At 36.2% G+C, this 24,514-nt stretch overlaps 1 protein-coding gene across 1 annotated transcript in view; it reads right to left on the bottom strand.

Annotated features, from left to right (window-relative positions):
• LOC105392244 (transcriptional activator GLI3) overlaps positions 1-19,082 on the bottom strand; it is an 85,503-nt gene extending 66,421 nt beyond the window's left edge. Inside the window, exon 1 of the mRNA XM_048630743.1 lies at positions 18,761-19,082. The gene's annotated coding sequence lies outside the window, so the exon portion shown is untranslated. The remainder of the gene's footprint in view (positions 1-18,760) is intronic.
• Between the last annotated feature and the right edge of the window lie 5,432 nt (positions 19,083-24,514).

Here is a 24,514-nt window from a genome sequence, read left to right on the forward strand (position 1 = left end):
AAAAAAACGTCGTGAGCCGCGAGCGACTCGGCGCAGACAGGCTGTCTTCTCAGCGTAGAAAAAGATTAAAACAGCATTTAAGTTCGTTAGGACTCGTTTCGGCCCGTTCCAATTTCGAATGTTTAGATCGGTTTTGTTTTTGTAATTAACGAGTCGAGCGAAGCCCGATTAAGAGCGAAGCCTGCGGAATGCTACACCACTTAAGCGGTTAAGGGGAGGTTACAAAAATTTTGCACTGGCTAAATACTCGTAAATGCGAAATAAATAATTGAATGTATATGTATTTATTCGGCATACAAATACTTAGACCTAAAAAGGACTCGATCAAGTCTGAGTAGGCACTTAATAGTATGCCATATTTTAATTGGCAATACTTAACTGTTGGTTTATCTGTAAATTCTACCGGAAGAACAATAATTGCATTGGAAAACTTATATTCCAATAAAATATAAAGGATAGGTTAGATAAGTAGAAGAAGATTAACACAAAACAAAATATTATATGTAAAACATGAGCCTTTTTCAAGGCAAGATAGCTTTTGCAAAAATCTCCATGCTTGGCAGGCGGGTTGGAGACAATAATAAAAAAAATACAGTTTTTACTAAAGAAAACCCTAAGCCCTTAGGATCTATCGAAGTTTGCCCTTAAGTCGACTTAAGCGTTAAACGGTCCGGCCTATAGCTCCAACTTAATCATCCTTAGTTGCAACTTGAGAATATTAATAATGATAGCGTCAAGCGATTCTTCAACAACTTTGTTCGCGCACCACTAATGCCGGGATAATTTTTCTTTGACAATAGTTATTTGTAAAGAAAATAGCTTGTTTCGTAGTATGCTTTGTAAGCAAAACGAACTAGTCTATACAGAGTTATTCATTGCAAGAGTGATATTTTTAGTGAGTGAAAGTACCTACGACTGAATGTACACAAAAGTAAATATAAAAGAATCTATATCAACGGGATATTTAATCAATCCATCATTCCTAAACCTGTGTTCGAAATCGGGAATTTTAATGATACATTATAATGTCGAGGCCTATTCAATATTTTGAGAGAGAGAGAGAGAGAGAGAGAGAGAGAGAGAGAGAGAGAGAGAGAGAGAGCTTTCAAAAGTATTATAATTAATTGCTTTGTGCAACTGAAAATAAGCAATTCACGTTGTCATTAGCACGGGTGCCCTATTCTGGCCGACTCAGCGATTCTAAATCGAACTTCGTAGTCACGAGACGGTGCAGTGCAGTTAGTTCACTGATTAGCCTATAATTATTAATGTTGTATCTGTATACTGTGCTTTTTTGGTGTAAAACATATTATAATATGACGGGCAATGACAAAGTTCCATTGAGAAAACCAGCAAATTACTCCTAAACAAAAAAAAAAACTTAATGACGCCTTCTGAAATATTAAGTACATGGAACGAAGCATCAGAATATTACCAACATCCTTAAATGTTTTAAAAAATTGGGGTCATTTGGTGTCTGCATTTTGTAAGTGGTACTGTTTCTTTTCACGTGTGTGTATATTCTATTCTAATGCATCAAAGGTCTGGACATCTATTTTAAACCTACACCTACCTAGCTATTTCGGGTCGGATAATTATTGGCCTTCCTCCTACTAAACTAGGACTAACAAAACATAACCATCAATGCATCAATGATAGAAGAAGGTGTTTATGTTACGTTTTTCTTTCTCGTATTTTTTTTAATCCTCAAACCTGGTTTGAGCGTCGCTCCACTATGGATTTACTATTGCTTTGAAATAACTAACTTCGCCGGAATAAGGCATCGGCTTCAAGCTAAGCATCTTTATTATGAAATATGAAAAAAAGGTATGACAATGCATATTTGTGTATGGAACTATGGAGAAATATCCATCTCTTTTTAATCAAGCCTGGAATATGTTATATAGAATGTATTAATTGTATTTTCATAAAAGGATTAATAATGTATTTAATGGGGAAAGAAAAAAATATTATAATCTGAAGTGTACCTTAATAGTTATATTATTAGTATAGTATAGTAATAGTTAGCATAGCATTAAGTTAAGTCCAGTCCGGCATTAATATCAAACTTCTACTATAAAAAAACCTAAAACTTCAGCAAAAAATCGTCAAATAAAAATAAAAATATGTATAGTGTAAAACCAGTAGTATAAAACCGCCCTTAAAAGAGGTCGCCACTGTCGATATGCAATCTCCAGTAAATTGCCGGTACATGTCGGTAGTTACCACTTCTTGCCGCCGCCACGTGTGGCCGTCAGCATCACAACATCTTCATACCATTTCTTGTTCAACATTCAGGAAGCAAATTATAGGGCTCAGAAAACATATAGACACTAGGCTACCGTAGCAATGTAATGCTGAGAAAAAGGGAGGTTTTCAGTGTGTAAATTATTAATGGGCACAAAATCAACAATACTGATATTTCTTTCCAAAGCTATATTTTTTTATTTTGCTACAAGCTATACTATACTCTAAATAGAGTGCTTCCAAAGTGTATATACCTACAGGTTGCTTCGCTTGTGTTGAAAAAGATGTAGTACAGGTAACCTGTATGTATTACTTCAAATAATCCTAACTAATATTATAAATGCGAAAGTAACTGTGTCTGTCTATCTGTCTGTCTGTCTGTCTGTCTGTTACTCTTTCACGCCAAAACTACTGAACGGATTTGAATGAAATTTGGTATACATATGGTCTAGACCCTGAGAAAGAACATAGGCTACTTTTTATCCCGGAAATTCCCACGGGAAAACTTTTTAAGGCGAAGCGAAGCTCGCGGGAACAGCTAGTGAAGTAATAAAAGGGCGTACTGTAAAAACATAATTTTAAAAATATGGCCGCGTCATCCCCCCCTATAGATTGTGATCGAAACATGTTAATCCGAGATCATTACACGAGATAACGATGCTGTAATTACCTTACAATGCGAGACAAAAACCTTTAATCAATTCAAAGGGATCATAAGAAAGCACGCCTACTTTTGACTTCACTACCTACGCCGACTAAAACGAGGCAAAACCTTCTTAAAATATTGGACTTTATTTTCATTGAGTTAGGGGTAAAGATTGCATAGCATGAATTAATAAAACTCATAGTAGACCCCCAGGAACAAATGTAAGACTAATTATTCAATACAACTCTGTCACACCATTTTTTTATATGCGCATAAGTTAAAGTAAGTTATTAGGTATTGTATAATTAGGTATGTCGTGGATATTTTAATTTTCGAGTTGAATAAACTTTGATTGCTAAGCATAAGTCGATGATTTTATGAGCATTCTTGTGTGAGAAAAAACAAGATAAAATCGTCGTCAATAATAATATGGGTAGTTCTGACCCTCTAGTACGGGTTTTGATATTTACGAAAACGAAAAAAGTTTACGTTTTCTCCTGTCATCTGCATACATTATCTGTCAAAAGTTTCATGATAGTTTCCGTTAGAGGCGTCACTTAGTATACGAGAAAACGTAAACTTTTGTAGTTTTCGACAAACAATCAAACCTGTACTAGACCTGTGAACGTGACACAATCTTCGGACAAATTACGTTGATGTAAAAAAAAAGTTCTTCACTTTCGTTGTCAAATCAAATTCTCATTAGGTGCCTCGGTCTATCTTTCCAAGTTATATTATTAACGCCACGCTCATTCATATCTATAAAGACATGAACCGAAACCCCTAATAACTCAATCCGTACCAAATTATATAGAGCCTACAGGTATAAAACGTATAACTACCATTAAACTACGTGCGAAGAGATGATGTGTGGTTTCTAGTAAGGGACAAAATTTATGGAATTACTAGCTGTTCCCGCGAGCTTCGCCTTAAAGTTTTCCCGTGGGAATTCCGGGATAAAAAGTATGTGTATGTTCTTTCTCAGAGTCTACACTATAAGTATACCAAATTTCATTCAAATCCGTTCAGTAGTTTTGGCGTGAAAGAGTACCAGACAGACAGACACAGTTACTTTCGCAGTTGTAATGTTAGTTAGGATTAATATTGTTTTAGTAAGTATCTAAGTAAATCAGTCTCGTATTTTTAATTATTATGTTTACCCTTATATCGTTATGTTTATAAAATATTATGTTTAAAAGCAGCACATTTTTTTCACGGTTAAATCAAACTTTGATAATCTGAATCATATGTTTCCTTTTTAAACCATTTACTAACATTTTACATAATATAAGCTTTTATTATTTACAATAACCGCACCTAAATCAAGCGAATGCGTTTTAAATTGACGCGTCACATCGTAATAACGATATGGGGGTACCAGTTTCAGGTTGTATTCGTTGTTTTTTTAAACTGCTTCGAAGCTACACGCCCAAGCTATTACGGTGAGAGCTTTTGAACCTTCCTGGTAACCTATAAAGTTAAAGGTGAACGAAAGGTTTTAGATGTTAGCTTTTTTGAAGCTTTTACGGTTCGGTTTTCAATATTTTCAATACTTTTTTACCAAGTTCTTTTTTTACGATTTTGTGAATATGATAATTTGGTCTCCTACGTGTTGTAAGTAAGTATGTATTGTATATGCTAGAATAGGTTTTTAGGGATTTTGATAGCTTTTTTGAAAAATCTGACTTACAGGTACTATCATAATACCGAATCTTTATTTAATCCTTGCATCTCCATTATTTGCACAAATATAAAAATAAGTGTACAAAGGGTGGACTTAATGCTACAAGCATTTTCTACCAGTCAACCCACAGGAGGCGCAAGTGCAAATTTTAATATAAGTAGCGCATAAAACTAAAAGTATAGAAAATAAATGAATTTTCAACATAAATATCGTCAATAAAACACTGAACTGGTTTAGGAAGTTACAATCAGTGTTTAATTATTCAAATGTAGCTTTTAATCCAAATAGTTAAAGTGTAAATCGTCTGCACAGGTATGTTGGGTAAGCCCTGGTGCAAAGTAAAGTGTTAAGAAGTAACAGTAGTGTTGATGGCACTTGCACGGAAAATAATTTCCATTAAAGATTATTTATTATTTATGGAAACGAATTCCCATAAAAGGCCTTTTTAAAGGTTTATTTTAAGCAAAATATCAACCGACAATACGACTGTGAAAAGATAGATTATCTGATGATGAAATCATATTTTTTCTGCGTTTTGAAATGTATTTAAGTGTAAATAAGTACTCTACTTAAATCATTTTTGAAAAATGCGTTCCTCATTTAAGCTTTCTTTCCTCCGTCGTTATTTAGGTAACTATGTATAACGTTCGCCTCCTGTACCTCCAGTATACAGGGTCTAGATGCATTATTACAGCGATTTCTTTGAGCAAATAAGTAAATATTGGCATAGAGTCGAGTTTGCCGTGACGCGTCGCCTCGGCTTACTGCTTGTGATAATATTTACTGTGCCGCGCGCACGCGCAGGGCTGCCAAACACGCTTTTTAAACTTTCTGTGTATTTTAAAAAATACTAAAATGCTGATGATTATTACATAGGTGTGTATCTAATGTGGGTTTTTTTTTGGAAAAACTATTATTGGAAATGCATTGACTTATTATATTACTAGCGTAAGGACAGGCCCAACCGCTCTAGAAAATGTGACAAGATTAATAAAAAAAATATTATTTTGACATTCTGTTTATCTCTGATGTAATGTTTAGTTTCCATTATAACATAATAATAAAATAAAAATATGTAATGTGGCTTGTGGTAGCCCTAGCTACAATGTTTGTATAAACTACACGCATTCCAAAAGCACAACTCTAGTTGAGGAAAATTTCGAAAGCTCACCTTTACCGATACTTTTATATTAATTTCGAGCTTTTGTTAACGAATTCTTGGTTCTTAATATTTACTCTTTTTGACATTTTTATGACAGCACAGAATAAATATCAAATTCATGTGGATATTCCTATACAATAACCTACTTTGATGGTTTGTAAACTTACATTTTCGGATTATATTAAACATAACAAAGTGTTACATACAAACTCTTATGCCTTGTACCTACTCAATTAAACCTATGTAAGATAGGCACTAGGCAGTTTTATATTACTTCCCTATGTAAACGGGGAAAAATGCTAAATATCTATGTTCTTTGTCTAACAAAAAAACTACCCTGGCCGGTAATCGAACCTGGTACCTTCGACAAATAAACCGCCCAATACAGCTTCACCACATTAGTACACTGTGGACACAACCAAAAACTAACATTTGCGTTCGCCACTAGAATCCAAAATACCAATAAGCTACTGTAGGCAGGCCAGTCAATATGTACCCTTCTACGGTTCCTAGAATCACTTTTAGTGATACAGTGATATATTTCGGATAAACTAGCTTGTTTCGGTATAAAAATTACCTACAATAGTGTACGAGTGTTGAGTTTTATTAGTGCCTTGTAAGTTTTAAATTTTATTGCTACATTTTTGATGTAATCTACGGTAAGTGTTATTTAATAATAATGTCCTCTTTGTCATATTTCGACCAAAACAAATGATGCGCAATGGTACTTAGCCGCAAAATAAACCGATGATCATCGAAAGATTTTCAAAACAATACCTCAACAAGTATTTGAAAGTCCGAAAAAGTTAAACGATTCCGCGAAACACCTTTCATCATAGATTTAAGGCATAATATTCACAAATCCTCACCTGTTTTCTATTGTCATAACGTCACTTAACCTGTCCTCCCCTTTCAAACCAAAAGACAGCTTCTACAAAGAATTGTACTCGAAATATGAAGATTCGGACCATTTCGGACACTTGGTTAAACAATCGCCTATTTGGGATTAAACTTTTTTTGTCCATCCGTCATCGGTACTTAGGGCTATTGTTCGCAGACAAAGATACATCCATGTGGTAAGAATGAGGACAGATATATTTTTATATATCTAAGGATAAGCTAAAATATATATTGCGTAGTAAGACAGAAAAACAATTTTAAGAGGGTCCCAAAAACTATGATAAATTTTTTTTTTTTTTAGAATGACATAAAATTAATACACTTGCGAGCAATGAAGAAGAAGTTCGACCTGCCATTGCCGTTCCATATGTCACTGGAATTTTTTCATTTCTCGTGAGTATAATAGCTAGGTACTTATCGAGAATACAATTAATCTACACTTAAATTCTAACAGGAAGAGCTTTCTCTCAATTTTCTCATTACAACAAAAAAACAACTACCCACCCACTATAATAAATAACAATTTTGAGGTCACTAAATTACAATAAATATCATAAAGGCACATATCGATTTAACCATAAATATAAGGCGGCCATATATTTGTCTTTCGCTGCAGGCAGGCTCGGAAAGTAACTGCCTTGTATTATTTTGTATTGAATTTATTTGTTCTATAGTTAATAAACTGATGTTAAACAATGTCGATTGTTAAAAAGGGTTTTACTATCGGTAAGCCGCGTGCTTTGCAATGTAATTAAAATAATTATAAATTGCGTTCGGTATTTATGGTTTTGATTTCGTTACGTTCACCAACTACTTACATAGTTATATTTTGTTATATCAATCTATTACCTACTCAATTGATTCATAGCACATAGGTATTTACAATTTGTTGAGAAGTCATGTAATATATTTTTATATATATATATATATTACATGACTTTGTGAGGAAGCTACAACATTCCTTATATTCGCTTCGATTACCGTGATACCTAGTTTTCCTAGAACGCTATTTTGGAAGCAAGAATTGACAAATAATATGTCAAATTATATAATCTAATACATGGAAATGATACTAATGTGCAACAAGCTTTACAGAACCAACGCGTAACAGTGGAGAAGGGTCCTTAGATAGTAGTACAAATAGGCTGTCAGGTTCACACACGCACACATACGTAGCACATATACATACATACACATTATATATCATATATATACAGGTGATAATGTCGGTTTGTCCTGTCAGTTAGCGAGGGCCTGCGAGCTACCAGCCAACGCTGCCTAAATGTCTTCTTATAGCGAAGGTAAAGTAGTGTATTGCTGAATAGTGTACGGGGCGTACATTTCTGGGCATGTGTTATAAAAATGGCAGAGCTTTGGAAGCTTAATTAATGCAACTTAATAACTTAATGAGACAAGAAGAAGAGAAAACGAGATCTCACTCATGTTAAAGCATTCTAAAAAAGCATATTTGAATTACACCTAGTTAACTTTTTGTAGCTACGGTTAAAAGTTAAACAAACTTTCAAGTTACGGTTGAATATCAAAAACAATCAAAATTCAAAAAATCTTTAAAGCACACAGTCGTAAGTGGCTGCACCTCCGCTACACACATGCGCCTGCGCCTATATTTGCTCTAATATTGTTTCTCCGCTTCTGTTTGGACGTTATTATTATCTCGACGTTGATTTAGGTATCGTGCACGTTGGATTAACGTCGACAACGGGCCCCGGTTTGCTCAGGGTAGGCCTTATTTGTTTTGTATGGAGTATGAGTTTTGTATGTGAGGGAGGTTAACAAGGACTACAATTTTCTTTAGGGGTTTTAAAGAAAAAAATATTTTGTTTTAAGTCATACATTGGTTAATAATATGTAAACATTATTAATCCCAGAATTCCAACATCATATCTTATAGAGTAGAATCAAACTCATAGGCAAACGCTATGAAGGGAATGCGTGTTTAAAACACCAACTCAAACACTTAATGTTTGAGCTTTCGCCAGACCTAAATCATTGCAGGAATCTAGACCGACCTTATCTCTAGCTACAACTGCAGCTTACACCTTCAAAACTCTTAATTCGTAGGTCTTTAGGCCGGAATTCGAAGCAGGGTCCAATATCCTTGACTATTCGGACATTAATAGGTAATCCTGTCCCGAAGGGCTAGCACGGGGCGCATTTAAGACGTTACAAGAGTTTGCATCGCACTCACTCACATCGCGCAGCCTCAAGAGCGAGCGCGACGGAGAACTTTTGTCACGTGTTAATAGCGCCCGTGCTACAGGGCCAGGGGCTGTTGGAACTTGGAACCCGTTCACAGGAATGCGAGTGGGCGGCGGTCCAGATTGCCCGATTGTTTGAACTAGAAATCTTTCGGGCAATTGCTTGGAGCAATATTGGATGGACTAATTGTTAAATTATGTCCAAGGCTTCGGTTTTCGATGGGAGTTCCGGTAGTGTAGATAGATAGAATATTCTTTATTTGTACACACATAAAATAAACTTACATAACTTAAATACTAACACATATTTACAAAAATGGCGGCCTTATTGCTTAAAGCGATTTTTTCAAGACAACCTTAGGGTGGAAGGGTATTTATGATCAAAGAGGGGTCAAGTGTACCATGCAAAGATTCTTTGACAGTATCGTAGTCTTTTTGTATATACAATTAGGCATTAAGCGTAATACTATTCAAATTAAGGTATTTTTATAATTTCCATCAAATCGTCTTTGGTGACACGACAAACTGATAAAAGGTTGATTATCATGGAAAACTATTGCACCTACCTACCTATTTATTGAATGAAATTATAAACATAAATAAACTACATGGATAAAACTTGTTCTTTCAAGGAAGCAAGGAATTAAGCATACTTAAGTATGTTAAGTTCTTGAGCCTAACTTGATGTAAAACATAATCTTAATTCTTGGAGAGGCTTCTCTTTCACATATACTTTTAATCGCGCTCCAAGCTTGCTTTTCTTTGAGATTCGTGTGTCAGTCAAGTATAGCAGAGTATAGTGAGACGATAGAGAAATTGTGAATGAAGAAAATAACCTAAAAACCGAACCTAACCTTAGAATAATTATTCATAGAGTTCTTTGTTACTTTAAAATAGGTTTACAAATGACATTTGTAATAAACGAATTTCACATATTTGTGATAGGCTAAGTTCGTGCGTTTCAAAGTAATGTGTAAACCTACGGTCTATGAGTTTGGGGGTAAGGGTCAATTCAGACGTACCACAACCACACCATAGCCACAACCACACCACAACCACGCCGTGTGGTCGGGCGTATATTTTGTATTGAAAATGAATAATCCAATTCACACGTGCCACATTTTGCCGTTGTCATCGACCACCTGTGTAATACGACCACATCGCAACCACACCGCAACGGCAACGCTGCCACGCGTCAGTGGCACCCGGCCACCTGCTCTTCCGATTAACTGCACATGACCACGTGGTTACCACATCGCAACGACAGCGTCAACACAACCACATCGACATTTTGTCGCTGCCACAACGCAACTGCAAAAAGCCGCTGCCACACAATTCACACGTAACCACAGCTTGACCACATTATGTCGCTGCGACGTGGTGTGGTTGTGGTACGTGTGAATTGACGCTAAGATTTTATTTCTATGGTGTCGTTAACAAACGAAATAATGTCAAAGTACGAGTATGTCATGTATAGGTATGTCTCTTTGCTATGTAGTCTAACCAGTGCCCAACAATTTTTGTGAAGAGTTTTTTTTCCATTTAATAAAATTGTGTCTAATGTCTTAGTTTGTTTTGTAGTAGGTAGTATCGCAAAGGATTTCTCCCGTAGCTCTCTGTATTCCCAGCACTCTATCCTCTCTGCACACATGAGTAACAACAGGCAGCCTGTCTGTCCGTCTGTCTGAGATTAGATAATGTATAAACATGAGTAGCAGTTGATTGTTTAATGAACTTTAATACGTCTGCCGGTTTCCGGCATTTAAAACTTGATTTAGGGGATTTACTGATAACAGAGCCTCAGATTTCACCGCTCAGACGCTTCGTTGGGGTGGGATAGAGGAAGACCTAATTGAGATATTATTGAAGTTAATCAGATCGAAAAGATTGGGTACGTACAGTTCAATTATGTATTTTATCATCTCTCATTTGTTTGACTAGATTATCTAGATCTAGAATAATCTAGAATACTTTTACCCGGCAATTCCTGGTTAACGTAGAGCTCTTATTTCTATCTATATGTTTTGTTTCATACTTCAAAGACGTCGGTGTTTTACACCCAGTTTATAATTAATGAACGATCCACCCTCAACATCCAGGTCCTTTCTACCTGGCCCGAGGTGGCTATTGAGACATCAAAATACGCTTTTTGCCGCTCCCAATCTGTGAAACTACTTTCGGGAACACAAAACAATATCTTTTGTCCCGCTCTTTTAATGATTTCTCGGCCATTTTCAACACTATTCTGCGAATACGCCGCGTGATATCCATTGCAGTGTTGAGATGAAAAAACGGCAGTTGGTCTTTGGTTACCGAATGGCGTAAAATTTACGATCTCTATTTGACGTAAACGTGCCAATCGTTGAAGTTGCATGTGAAAACTATTGATTGAAGGGAATCTACGTTGTATAGCATGTGTAAGTTAGGATTAGGGATGGTGGACACGTTTTAACGTCTCAGGTTTTTGCCACAGAATCAAGAGCATGAATGATTCCATGATGTTATGTTTATTACATCATGGTAAGCTTAATGTAATAGTTATTGTACTAGTAATTTTACTTCACCCTTTTGGTCCGCTTCAACACACAACCTGCTAAGTACAAACCTGTCTTTATCATAGCTACTATTTAGTTATAAGTAAAACTATGTAGGTACCTATATCTGTCATTGTGATTTGTAGTGTATGTAAGAAAGTGGATCAAATAAAAGCTTTGTCTATCTATCTAATTTGTAGTATAACACAAAGAAATCTTCTACTTCTATACAAAACACAACCTTTTGGACTTCATGATAATGTGTGGTGTCATGTTCATTACTGAATACATACACACACACGTATTCCGAGATAAACAAGCAAGCTATTATACTACGATTGCACATTGCACTTTCTAAATAAAGGCTCCAGGGCAGCCAGAAAACGGAACATTTACCGAATTTTAGTACCGGCGAGCCTTCAAGGTATTATTCCCTAATGGTGGCCAACAATAGAAAATTTATTCTACCTGACTCTCCGTTCCCCAAACCCCATTGTCTGAGATCTGGCGCATTCACTTCTCTCAAGTATTTCTGGTGAAAAAAAAGGAAAATAAAAAACCCTCTTGTTAGCAAGTCGGCAGTTAGATATACCTTTGGGAGGACAATGGGGTTACATATTTATAAGTGAGTAGGTAGGCGGACGATCTACAGGTGTTGTCTAAATCGTTTCGCGGCGATATCGCAACATGATCGCAGAGTGTCGGTGGAATACAGCCGCGGTTTCATTTCGGCTCATTTCGAGTGATGGCTCTATTGCTGTCAATTATTTTTGAGATTTCGGGTAAATTTAACACAAAATGATGTATGACCAACCGGAGATGAATTATTGCTCCTACTTAGGACACTATTTTTTTTTATAATAACGTTATAGTAGTATCTAACTTTTTTAAGTTATCAGGACTATTTGTTCAGAAGAGATCTAGGACAAAAAAAAACGACTGATTCCAGTATGTAGACGAAAGTGTATGCAGAATAATATAAATACTTGCATCATTAGTAAGTATACCTATAATATAGAATAGAATAGAATATTGCTTTATTGAACACCACATAAATCAGACATACAAAAAAACATATTTGTAGACTAGAACTAATGTACAATAGACGGCCTTATCGCTGAGAGCGATCTCTTACAGGCAACCTTATAATATATATTGCGGAAACAAAGTGACAAATTAGAGCCCGTATAGACATTACATACAGAGGCATTAAACCAGCGTCAAAACCTACACATATGCCGTAAAACAAAAACGAACCGAGAGCAATTTAAACTCATTTTTTGTCTCACCGTCACGTCCGGCGTGGCTCTATCAAAATAAGTGTTGCTATAACAAATAACTTTTTTACCCAACCATCCAATTAGTTCTACCCTAGGAAGATGACTCTTTCGACGCTCGATTTTTTTTTCTTCTCTCTCGGGCCGGCTCGAGTGGTCGCTCTTTCGGACATTTTTATTTAGACAAGGTTCCAGATTCGACTCGCTTCTGTATGTTTATTACTGTTGCTGACTATACAAATATTTTGTGCCCGAATTTTCTGGTCTGTGTCACGGTCATGCGCGCTCCTTCGATTGATTACTCTGTGGATTGGAAGTGGAAAAAAACTAGTTGGTTTTCATGAAAGGTATTTTCAATATAGGTTTTTTAATTGAGGGATGTAAATATTTCTAAACATTGAAGCAAATATTTCCTTTCCACAATATGGTGATCAAAAGTCTCTATTCATATGTATGCGTATATGTATGTAGTGAAATAAAAAGAATAACATACCAATGAATAATAAAAATATTACTAATAATATACAACAGCACGATGCTAACTTCTCATTAATTTTCACATTCAATACGAACAAACATCTAAATTCTAAACTAACGAACTAGAAAGCAATAAAAGACCACCATTTCTAAGCTGACAATTCTCGGCATCACGTTAATTTACAAGAAATGAAAATAATACAAAATAAAACCTGTACCCAAGCTTTTGTGGTCTATTGAGTAACCAAAGGGGTTATAATTGATGAAACCGCACTATCAGTTGAGGTTAGAAGAAGTTGAGATTATACATTATAATTGATTGACCATCGTAAGGAAACATTGTAACTGCGCCAGTCAAGCATTCATCATAACTTTGAGATGATAAAGTTGACCAGAAAAGCGACAGAGGAGGTGTTAATATAACATGATTTTATGGAGGAAAAAATATATTTTGTGTGACTTTTTGTTGAGAAATAAAGCAAATAAATATTCAGTGACAAAATTTGAAAAATGTTCAGTAAATGAAAGCTTCAATTAAAACGACTGTAAATTACATAATTATATACGCTAAGCTTAATTAATAATTATTATAAACCGCTTAGTAAAATTTCGTGTATAAATACAAAAAAATATCGATAGCAGCTCTATTCCATCTCAATGTCTTCATCTAGCCGTGACCGCGAGTGACCCCGCGGCGTGGTCGATTCTGGCCACTCATCGACTTGGACATCAGAATATTATCATACCCAATAATAGGCCCCCGGTAATGCGATGACATTAGGGTTTTCGGATGCCTTTCATTAAGAAATTGTGAGGGACAGGAAATTGGGAATCTGATTAGATTGGTCATCTAACTTGGCTTAAGATTCGACTGTTTATGTGTAAATCTTTAAGTCCAAAGAAATACGTACATATTTATAATAAGAACAAAAAAAATAAATAATTAGTTCTAAAAAAACTAAAGTTAGGTATCTTACCGTAATAATTTAAAAAAAACACACACACACACACACTCACGCCTTGTACTAATGTACTCCCTTGCGGGGTAGGCAGAGGTGCATTGCTGCACCCACTTTTCGCCAGAGCGTTATGTTAGTCCCAATGTAATAGGGGGCGGGCCTATTGCCATTCTACGGGCACATCCAAGACCCGAGAACAAATATCTGTGTTTTAACAAATATCTGCCCCAGCCGGGAATCGAACCCGGGACCATCGGCTCAGTAGTCAGGGTCACTAACCACTACGCCATTCGGTCGTCTAAAAAAAACCTTGCAGGAAAAACAGTACAAACACAATTTCCACCGCAAAACCGCAGCTTAGATCGGGCCTGTAATTTATCAATTTACTCTTATATCACCGGCTGATAATCACTCAATCTCTTGCACTCCTGGCATGAAGATGGCGGATCGTGACGCGGTAGACATTTGACATTTACTGGACGACGCGTTGACGGGAAAATTCGAAATTCGAGATTTGAATTTCTTTTTTCTTCCTTTCTTAGTGGCCAGTAAATGTACACAGAACAGTTTTTGACATAACATTAAAGTTAAATAATATATTGAGTAATTATTATGGTTCACGTCGAAATTTAAATCTAGGTGGACCCTATACCATGATTTCCGACGCTTACATTGGCACTTAATTAGACATTTATTTTAACTTATTAAAGTAAATAAATATATATAAATAAATAAAAAGAAAGATTCAAATCTTCCACATGTTCTAGTGATTCCTGTATCTATGGCGTCGATTATGGTCGCACAAACAAATCATTACTTTATCCAATCGTGATCGGGCGATCGGATCCCGACCGGCTTCGGGGGGCTTCGGGCAACTTCGTGAGCCTTCGGCGCGCTATGAAGTTATTATCTTCTCTCGGCAGATGAAATTCTCGGATCGATATGATTGCGTTTACATACGTTTAATTGATTTCGGGGTTAAGGGTAGTTTCAGATTGAATGTGCCTTTCGTAGGAGTAATGGGGTTTTTTGTCATTTTATTATACGTAAGTACTAAAATGTGCAGGTGTCAGTTGTAAATACAGAAGTAATGGTAAATATTTTTATACACAAACAGAAGTAACTCACTTTCAGAAATCTAAATTTTTCGTAAAATAGGTACATCACTATTCTCTAAAGTATGTTATACGAAGAATATTTCTCCAGTCATGTTCATCCTAACTTCCTAACTACTATTATAAATGCGAAAGTAACTGTGTGTGTCTGTCTGTCTGTACTCTTTAACGCCAAAACTACTGAACGGATTATATAGAATGAAATTTGGTATACATAATTATGGTCTAGACCCTGAAAAAGAACATAGGCTACTTTTTATCCCGGAATTCCCACGGGAAAACTTTTTAAGGCGAAGCGAAGCGCGCGGGAACAGCTTCATAAACAATATACATCGTCGGGCTAGCCCTTATATTCCCGATTTCGCTTCACAAATACTTAATATTCCTTATGAATGCTGAACCAAGTTGGAGTACTAACTAATGTTGGTGCATCAGTTATGCAGGCTTGAGGAGGCTCCGTATAAATCTCCCAAGGCAACAGGAACCTCGGTAGAAGGACCCGTTGGGACGTTAACGTTTTAACAATAAAATGGGTTAGAAACTAATATTTTTAAATAATACCAGGTCCAAGAAAAAAGCTTCACCGCTTGACGTATCAACTTTATCAAGTGTACTTTATGTACGTTTTGCTTACATAAAGTACACTTGATACCCTCGACGCATTCTAGTGTCTCGTGTTTGCCACAGACATGCTAAGGTTAATAATTGTTTCGTTTATTTACCTATAAACTAGTAAGTAATTAGGTTATTGTAAGGCAAAAGCTATCGGAACATAAATATTTAAAACATTATGGATCCAAACTTCATATCTGAAGCGGTTCAAACCCAGTTCTCATATAGCCCCAGCGTACAGAATTGTCCGTGAAACGTGAAAATTATACACTCCCTACATTAGCGTAGACTGTGGGACCTGTCCTGTGTCTCACTCAACTTTTACTCAACCTAATGTGTTGGTAACCCGATTCTATTCTATTCTCTGTGGGGGTGTAAGTACCTGCACCTAGCTCTCTCGAGTGGAACCCTTGTGCATATCCCCAAGGTTTAAACTGACTGAGGTAACCCGATTTTAGTAACTGAAATAAAAATCGGAACAGCCGTTCGGGAGCTGCGTTGCTACGGACAGATACAAATACACAGACAAGTTAATACCCCTCTTATTCCGTCGTGGTTGATATTCTATTCTATTCTATTCTATTCTGTGTGGGGGTGTAAGTACCTGCACCTGGCTCTCTCGAGTGGAACCTTTGTGCATATCCCCAAGGTCTAAACTGCCTTCCTAAGCTTGGACCATTTCCCACCACGCTGGTCCACTGCGGGTTGGTGGGTTCACATATCTAGATGTGCTAGATCTAGATATGCAGGTTTCCTCACGATGTTTTCCTTCACCGTAAGAGCGATGGTATACATTGTACTTAAGTTAAAAGAACTCATTGGTACATGTCAGCGCCGGGAATCGAACCCGCATCTCTTGCGTGAGAAGCGGGCGCTCACCCGACTGAGCTACCACCGCTCTTGATCACCGGTCGTGGTTGATATTGAGATAAATGATTTTCAAGACCATTCATGACAAAAATGAGTGAAAGGGCACAATTCACAAACTTTCTTGTAAGAACTATTCACATTCAGCATTGAAAATATTTTGGTAAATTACTTTCAATACGTTTTTCAGGAAAGTTCACCTATGAGTGTACTGAAATACAAACTAGAAATAACATGAACTTTTTTTTAAACATAACTTCATAATCTTATTTTATTACGTAATGATATTCCAAAATTTGTGGTTACAACTGAAAACTTACAAATTTAAAATTTCCGACGGCTGTCTTGAGTTTTGAGTTGTATATTTTTTCTTGATACAATAGTCAATAGCATCATCACGATTTTAAAGTTACAGGTAATCTGTATTAAATAAAGGTTATTTACTATTTATAAATTGAGTTTCTATTTCTTTTGTTTGAACTTTTCAAACGATAAAATCATTTTTTTAATGTATATAATATATTTTTTATTGTTTTGAAGAACAAATTACATCATCTAACCAGTCTAAAAATATTGTTGATAGTTATTTACCTTCTTATTTATAAGTTTATAACGTAATGTAAGTATGTAGGTAGTTACTAGGTTTTATAGTAAAATCTGAATGTATAAGATGCTTTAAGCCCTGCTTTAATTGCGGTATTTAAACGAGCTTTTCTAATAATGAAAGCTCTTTTAATTAACTATTTAAGTGCGTTTAATCCTCGATTGCGAATTTAGATTCTTTATTCTTTTAGTATAAGTAAGTACACCATAAACTTTATGACACCAATTTGTTGTTGTTTTTATTATGCTTAGGGTATTGGGTACTTCATTATGTGTAAGTTTTAAAATAAGGTACCTACTTACATTTACCTATCATACTTGTATAATTTATCTGTTATTCTTGTTTTTGTTTCGAATTTAGGTTTATATTTTTGCATCAAGCAGGTATATTAATCTATTTTTTAGTGTAAAATAACTTATTTATATTTATATAAAATAACAAAGTGACTGATTGGGCATCAACGCACAGCCCAAACGGCTCAAGCTACTGGCACGTAGCGTAGGTTCCTTAGGTAGTGTACGTGAGCACTTAGAAAGGATTTTCAGAAACTCCATCCCTAAAGGGATGATATAGGGGATGAAAGTTTGTATGACAGTCCTTCAGTTTAACGCGGAATTCCCACGGGAAAACTTTTTAAAGGCGATGCAAAGCTCGCGGGAACAGCTAGTTATAAATACTAGCTTAAAATCAAATTAAACTTCAGGTTTTAGTGGAGTTATTTCTACGGATAGAGTGAGGCTTTCGAAATGGTTTCGAGTTATCTTGGTTACTGTAGAAATAGTAGGCATACGTTAATGATAAATGATAATTTTCTATCTACCAATGCAAAAAACCGAATAAACGAACGTAATTCTGTCAAAATAAATACAATATTGGTACAAAGTTACTTGATATAGGTACTTGATATAACTCCTCATAACATCCCATTCATCCACATCCTTCATTCTGGACAAATGAAAATTAGCCGCAAGGAATACGAAATCAGATTTTCCATAAGCATCCTTGTAGTCACGCCAAGTGATGGCAGGTAATAAATAAAATCCCAGACATTTCCGAGAATGTCTGGAAACGTGACTGCACTGCGACACCGCCAACGCCAACTCCCGTCGCCAAAGAATTCTTTGTTTTTAAAACTTACAAAAAGCCAGCCCCTTCTTCTTTGACCGCGGCAGGTACCCAGTCTGCAGGCCACATGTTGAAAGCTTTGCTAACCCGAAAACTTGACAGTTTGGAGCTTTAAGCCATCCCCGGAAACGTCCCGTGTTGCAGTAAAAGCTCTGAGCCTATTTTGCCGTTTTATTACTTTATAAATCGATCAATCAGTTGACCAGTTGCCGGTGTACTTTTAATTGACATGACGGTAGATATAAATTATACGATATCGTTAATGACTGCGTTATAAGGTAGGTATACTGGGTAGATACCTAAATTGATCGGGGAAATTAAAGTTAACTTACATTCCACACTTTATCTGAGGCTAGGTCAGCTCGTGTCGACCAATATCGCCGCTGCAGAAATCCATTTCAGTAGTCATCTTTAATTATAACACAAAACACTTACGCACTATACAATAATTAATAAATTTAACCAACTTTTGAACACTGCGTTAATATTCTTCGGAACATTCAGTCACAGGCACTAAACACTTCGGACAGTCACTTATTGATTTGTTGTTGTTTTGAAACGGTGCAAATGTTTATTTGGCGGTTGAATAAAGCGGTATAGAGGGCGCGCGGGACGTCCTCTGCCATCGGCGGTCCGAACGATATAGCAATAACATCGCTCGCAACCCGCGCCCGCGGCGATTCCATCTCAATCTCGCCCGTCGAAACGAGACAGTAACATGACAATAAACGATTGTAAAACGTCAAGTGCGAACGGGACAGCACGATTCTCATTATGCGCGCGTCGAGCCTGACATTTCAATCGCGCCGTCCCACTCCCACAGAAAGTTATTTCTATACAAATAGCTTCAATCGTGTTCGTTCGCTGTCTCTGTCGCACGCGGATAGTGCTAACCAGATAATGTCTTAATCGCATTTTCTTCTACGCTGACTGATGTACTAACATAAATAATCGTAATTCAGAGATTTGCATGAAAGCTAAAAGGTATTTTTATTGAATCAGCATTCGGAAAGCTCTGTCGGTGGTCGCTAGGAATTAATAAATAAAGTCATGAAAAGTGTCAATGAAGCACATGAGTAGCAGACAACATAGAAAAGTCGTATTTTTTGGAACGTACAGCTTTACATGAAACTTCAGTCGGTTGTATGATTTTATTCAGTATGCCTTGTGTTTTCTTATATTATGTACTTAGCGCATGCAAACCAATACAATTAAAAGCATACTTAAAAGCATTTTTAGGGTTCCGTAGCCAAAATGGCAAAAACGGAACCCTTATAGTTTCGTCATGTCCGTCTGTCCGTCTGTCCGTCTGTCCGTCTGTCACAGCCGATTTACTCGGAAACTATAAGTACTACAGTGATGAAATTTGATGGGAATATGTGTTGTATGAACCGCTACAAAAATATGACACTAAATAGTAAAAAAAAGAATTGGGGGTGGGGCCCCCCATACATGTAACTGAGGGATGAAATTTTTTTTTTCGATGTACATACCCGTGAGGGGTATCAATGGAAAGGTCTTTTAAAATGATATAAAGTTTTCTAAAAAACATTTTTCTTAAAGTGAACGGTTTTTGAGATATCAGCTCTCAAAGTCGTAAAAAGTATGTCCCCCCCCCCTCTATTTTTATAACTACGGGGTATAAAATTCTAAAAAAAATAGAGGTGATGCATGCTAATTAACTCTTTCAACGATTTTTGGTTTGATCAAAGTATCTCTTATAGTTTTTGAGATAGGTTGATTTAACTGTAATTTTGGTTAAGTTATTGTGCTTACTACGGAACCCTTTGTGCGCGAGCCCGACTCGCACTTGGCCGGTTTTTTAATTATTGTATATCTTTCACATGATCAAGGTTTTGTTAAACAATATTTTAAAATTTAATCTTGCTAAAATCGCAATACCTAAAACCCAAACACATGCAGAAAATCTACCTTTGCCATTAAAGAGGAAGAAATTCTAACCTTCTAAAACTTTCCCGCGGTCGAGTTACAAAAAGCTCGTCGCATGGTACAATAAAAAAAATCGCAGCCGAGTTAATAATTATCTATTTGTGAAGAGGTGAGCAAACACTCCTCTTGGCTGCTAGTCGGTTGGTCACTGGGCAAACATTTACACTAACTTGACAGCCCACTGACAACTCAAGTAAAGGATCACATTTTCCGGGAAGTTTGACAGAAATGTCACGATTGTCATGAACTCGTTCCGGCTACTGGGTTTTAGATAACACTGTTTAGGGAGCTTTGATTGTAGCGATAGAAGTGACCTGATGTTTAGATAACTTTAAGGTTCACATGCAATTGAAATGATACTCTCAGAGACTTTAGATGGAGATGAAGAGAAAGAATAAGTGCATGAAGAATTTGACCAGGAATGTCACAAAATATTCCATTTATTTCTTGCAACAAGTTGTTATTCAAAGCTTTGCACATGAATCATGCAATAGACCTGAACCTTGGAGTAATCTTCAGAAACTAACTCTGCTATGCCAGAGTACGTCTTAATGTAACCAAACAAAAAGAGAATAACCCATCTCGCATCGATACAACGTGACAGTTACATCTTTACGAAAACATTTCAAACAACTTATCTCAGAGAACCCTTTCAAGAGACTTTTGCTTCTACTCTGAAGAAAACAAGGTCGGAAGTCCTCGGTGAAGAGGCTGATTAAAAGGGATTTCTGAATTGGATCCAAGTTTCGTTACGAATGAAATGGTCTGAGAAAAGGGACGCAGCTACAAAAAGCAATCGCGCTTAAAGTAACTAAACTCGAAAGCTCAAAGGATTCGAGCTGTATTTTGTTTTGTCCGAGCGAGATAACTTGATCACCTACCCAATGTACGGAACGGCAGACTTTCAGCTCTTACTTGAAAACCCTACTCTACTGTCTAGACAATACGAGCACTGAATTCCAGACCAGAAACCACTTATGGCCTTCTCCAGTCAAGGTGAACGTAAAAAGAACAATTTACAAGTACGTCTGGGCCAGAAGAGGATGGAGTGGTATTTCGTGTGTAGGGGGAAAGGGATGCACTACAGCCATGGACCGGAGTTGAGGCTGTGTATTTTTCTGAGTTATTATGCCGGTTTTAGTCTTTAATTAAGACATTTCGTGCATTTTTAATGAAATAACAATATGAGTCAACGTTACAAACACCTTCTAAACAATCCGCCGCGAAGCGGTTGACCCCGAGTTGAAATATAAAAATGGAGGGGTTTCTTTATCTCGTTAGGGTTCAGCATCAGGTAGCCAGCAGCTACCTGTCGACCAGTTTTATCTTGGCCTGATTTAAATAAAACATAAACACCACGGTGCGAACGGATAGTTTTTTAGACCTCGACTAAATTCCCTGAAGGCTTGCTGGTATCGAAAAACCTATGACTTATTTTAACAGTTGGTATCGAATATCAAGAAGCTACTCTTCATGTTACAAAAAATTAACTGCATTATAAAACTTATAAGGAACCCTAATTTCATAAATTATTGAATCCCCGTTTAACTTTGGCAAAAATCTATTAAGCTTGGAACCGATTAAACGCTCGGCCATACATTATACATTATACCTGTATCTCCACATTGTCCGTGGGCTTGGTGGCTCATCACTTATGACTTCATTATAAAATCTTTAATATTCGCAACTCGTTTTATTTGTAACGTATTTTAAATAGCCATAAATAAATTAAAGTGACCATTCTAAATCAGATTCCTTGACGATTTTCTTAAATAAAGCTTGCTTAAAAGCTAACAAAAAATATATAGGAACTTGATAACTGTGACATAGCGATCGTTATTAAAATGTCTCATAGATTTTAAGTTGTAAAAAGTCATTATCGTGTTATTTTATGTCATCGTAAGTTATGCCACTTAATGCCCGGACGTTTCATATTTTTATCGGTTTTAGCGTTTTGACTGCAGCATTAGCATTAAGTGCAGCGTGAGGACAAAAAGTGATGAAGTTTATAGCACCTGCACATTTGCTGATTCGGTTTTACGATTTAGATTAATATCGTGGGATATATTGTCACAACTATGTAAACAAATAACTTTTATACCTATACATATAAACGGATGTAACTAAAATATGTATACACAAGAGGCACATAGGTACCTCCTACACATCCTCGTTTCACGTAATAAATCATAATTTATATTGCTTTATTAGGTTCACAATTTATTACTATTTATAATGTACTAGTAGTACTGGTGCCCATACCATCTGTACCCGTATCACGAAAATTCGAGCTAACGTATAGAATCGAATGCGAGTGCGACAACTGTCAATTTTATAGGTAAAAAGTGTTCGAAAGTGCTGTCAAGTTGCCACTAGTCGCACTCGCATTCGATTCTATACATATTGTTCGTGATCGCCCTGCAGATTTATAAATCCAGACGTATTGAACTATTATGGTTTGGTATCCAACCAAACCATAATTCAAACAGCATAAAAAATCATAACTTTTATATTAATGACATTATTGTACCTACGACCAATCTAAAAATACAATTCCAAACTGTGCAAGGTCTTCGGTATATTTTCGGTTGACTGTAGGTATACATATATGTCCAAGCTATAGAAGGCTTAGAATAGGTTAAATAAAGTAATAGCTTTATCTTCTTTAGACCGATAGCGAGACGTCACCTTCCCGCCAATTAGATACTTGCGGCCTTTTGGAGGTGGCTTTATAGACGGGTGGGTTCCACTTCTCACTTTATTCATTAGTTATGAATCTCCCTGTGTGGGTAACTACAAACGGATAATATTAATGTTCGGGTCACTCTCGGGAGTTTGCGACTAACGCTAATTTTAACCGATCAATACTTACAACACATCAAATCAACAAAAACAATCAAAGACCAGTGTGCACAATATAATAAAATGGTCTATTTAATTCAGATAATAAAATTTACTTATGTATTTGTTTATCCGTTTACACTGTAGCAGTTATACTTACATAAGATTATTTCATGAGTATCACAATTCCATTCACCATAACAACATTTAAGGCCTTACCACAAAAACTTAGACAGTATTTAACAGATGTTTAGCGCTTTCAAACGCCTACAAAATCTGTCAGATTTAGTTTTAAACACTTGTTAAACAATGTTAAAAGTTTTTTTGTGGTAGTACAGTTAAATTTCATTACTTGGAGGGCAAATCTGTTACAAATTGAACGGCCGAAAGCAGAACACACCTTACTCAGGTCCCTAAAATAAGATGGTTATTTTTTTATACGAAACGCCGATTAACATAAATTCCATGGACGTACCCGCGCCGTGACACGTCTCTTATCAGAAAGTTTTTTTCTTCGCTTTTTTTCCTTTTTATTTCTTCTTCTGAGTAATAAAACTGATCACTTATTCCGGCGACCGGTTCCCAGATTACACCAAAGTGCTGGTCAGTATGTGTCTCTCGGGTTATTAGGTTCGATTACCGGTTTGGGTGACACCTTCGATGATCACGTTTCTTAATTCGCTTGTTTTTTTAAATATATATTTTAATAGTGAGAATAGCCAGATCGGAGAATTAAGCTATAATTTTATTGGATTATGTATTTTGTGTTTGCGTAGACAGTTCGCTATTTCTATCGCCTGGGAAACCAGAATTTTATTTTATTCTCATACAGTAATAATATAAAATTAGGCAGGGTGAAGTAAGGCTCAATATTTGAAAGCTCCAAGTAGTCCAGTCAAGGAATGAGGTGTAGAGTGCGTGAGCAGGTAACTCAGCGATTCCTTCAGAAACTTGTTCAGGGGGCTTAGGTTGTTAACATACCAAAAGTCCTGACTCCTAGGTGATGAGCGGGGGGGAGGAGGGGGGGATAAAGGTACGAATTTTTGGTTTTTTGCTTATATCTCAAAAACGGTGCATCGGAGACAAATATTATAAACTACTAAAATGTAGGTCTTAAAATTATCTAAAACTTTTATATCATATGTTTTTTTCTAATTACTAACCGTTTTCGAGCTATTACCCTCGGAAAAAATTGAAATTTACAAGAAAAAGTATTCATGTCAAAAAATTCATAAACATTGCATCATATTGTCTTAACCAATTCATAAACGAAAAAAATGAAGAGGAAAGAAGTT

This window comes from Plutella xylostella, chromosome 27, assembly GCF_932276165.1.
Source record: "Plutella xylostella chromosome 27, ilPluXylo3.1, whole genome shotgun sequence".
NCBI lineage: Eukaryota > Metazoa > Arthropoda > Insecta > Lepidoptera > Plutellidae > Plutella > Plutella xylostella.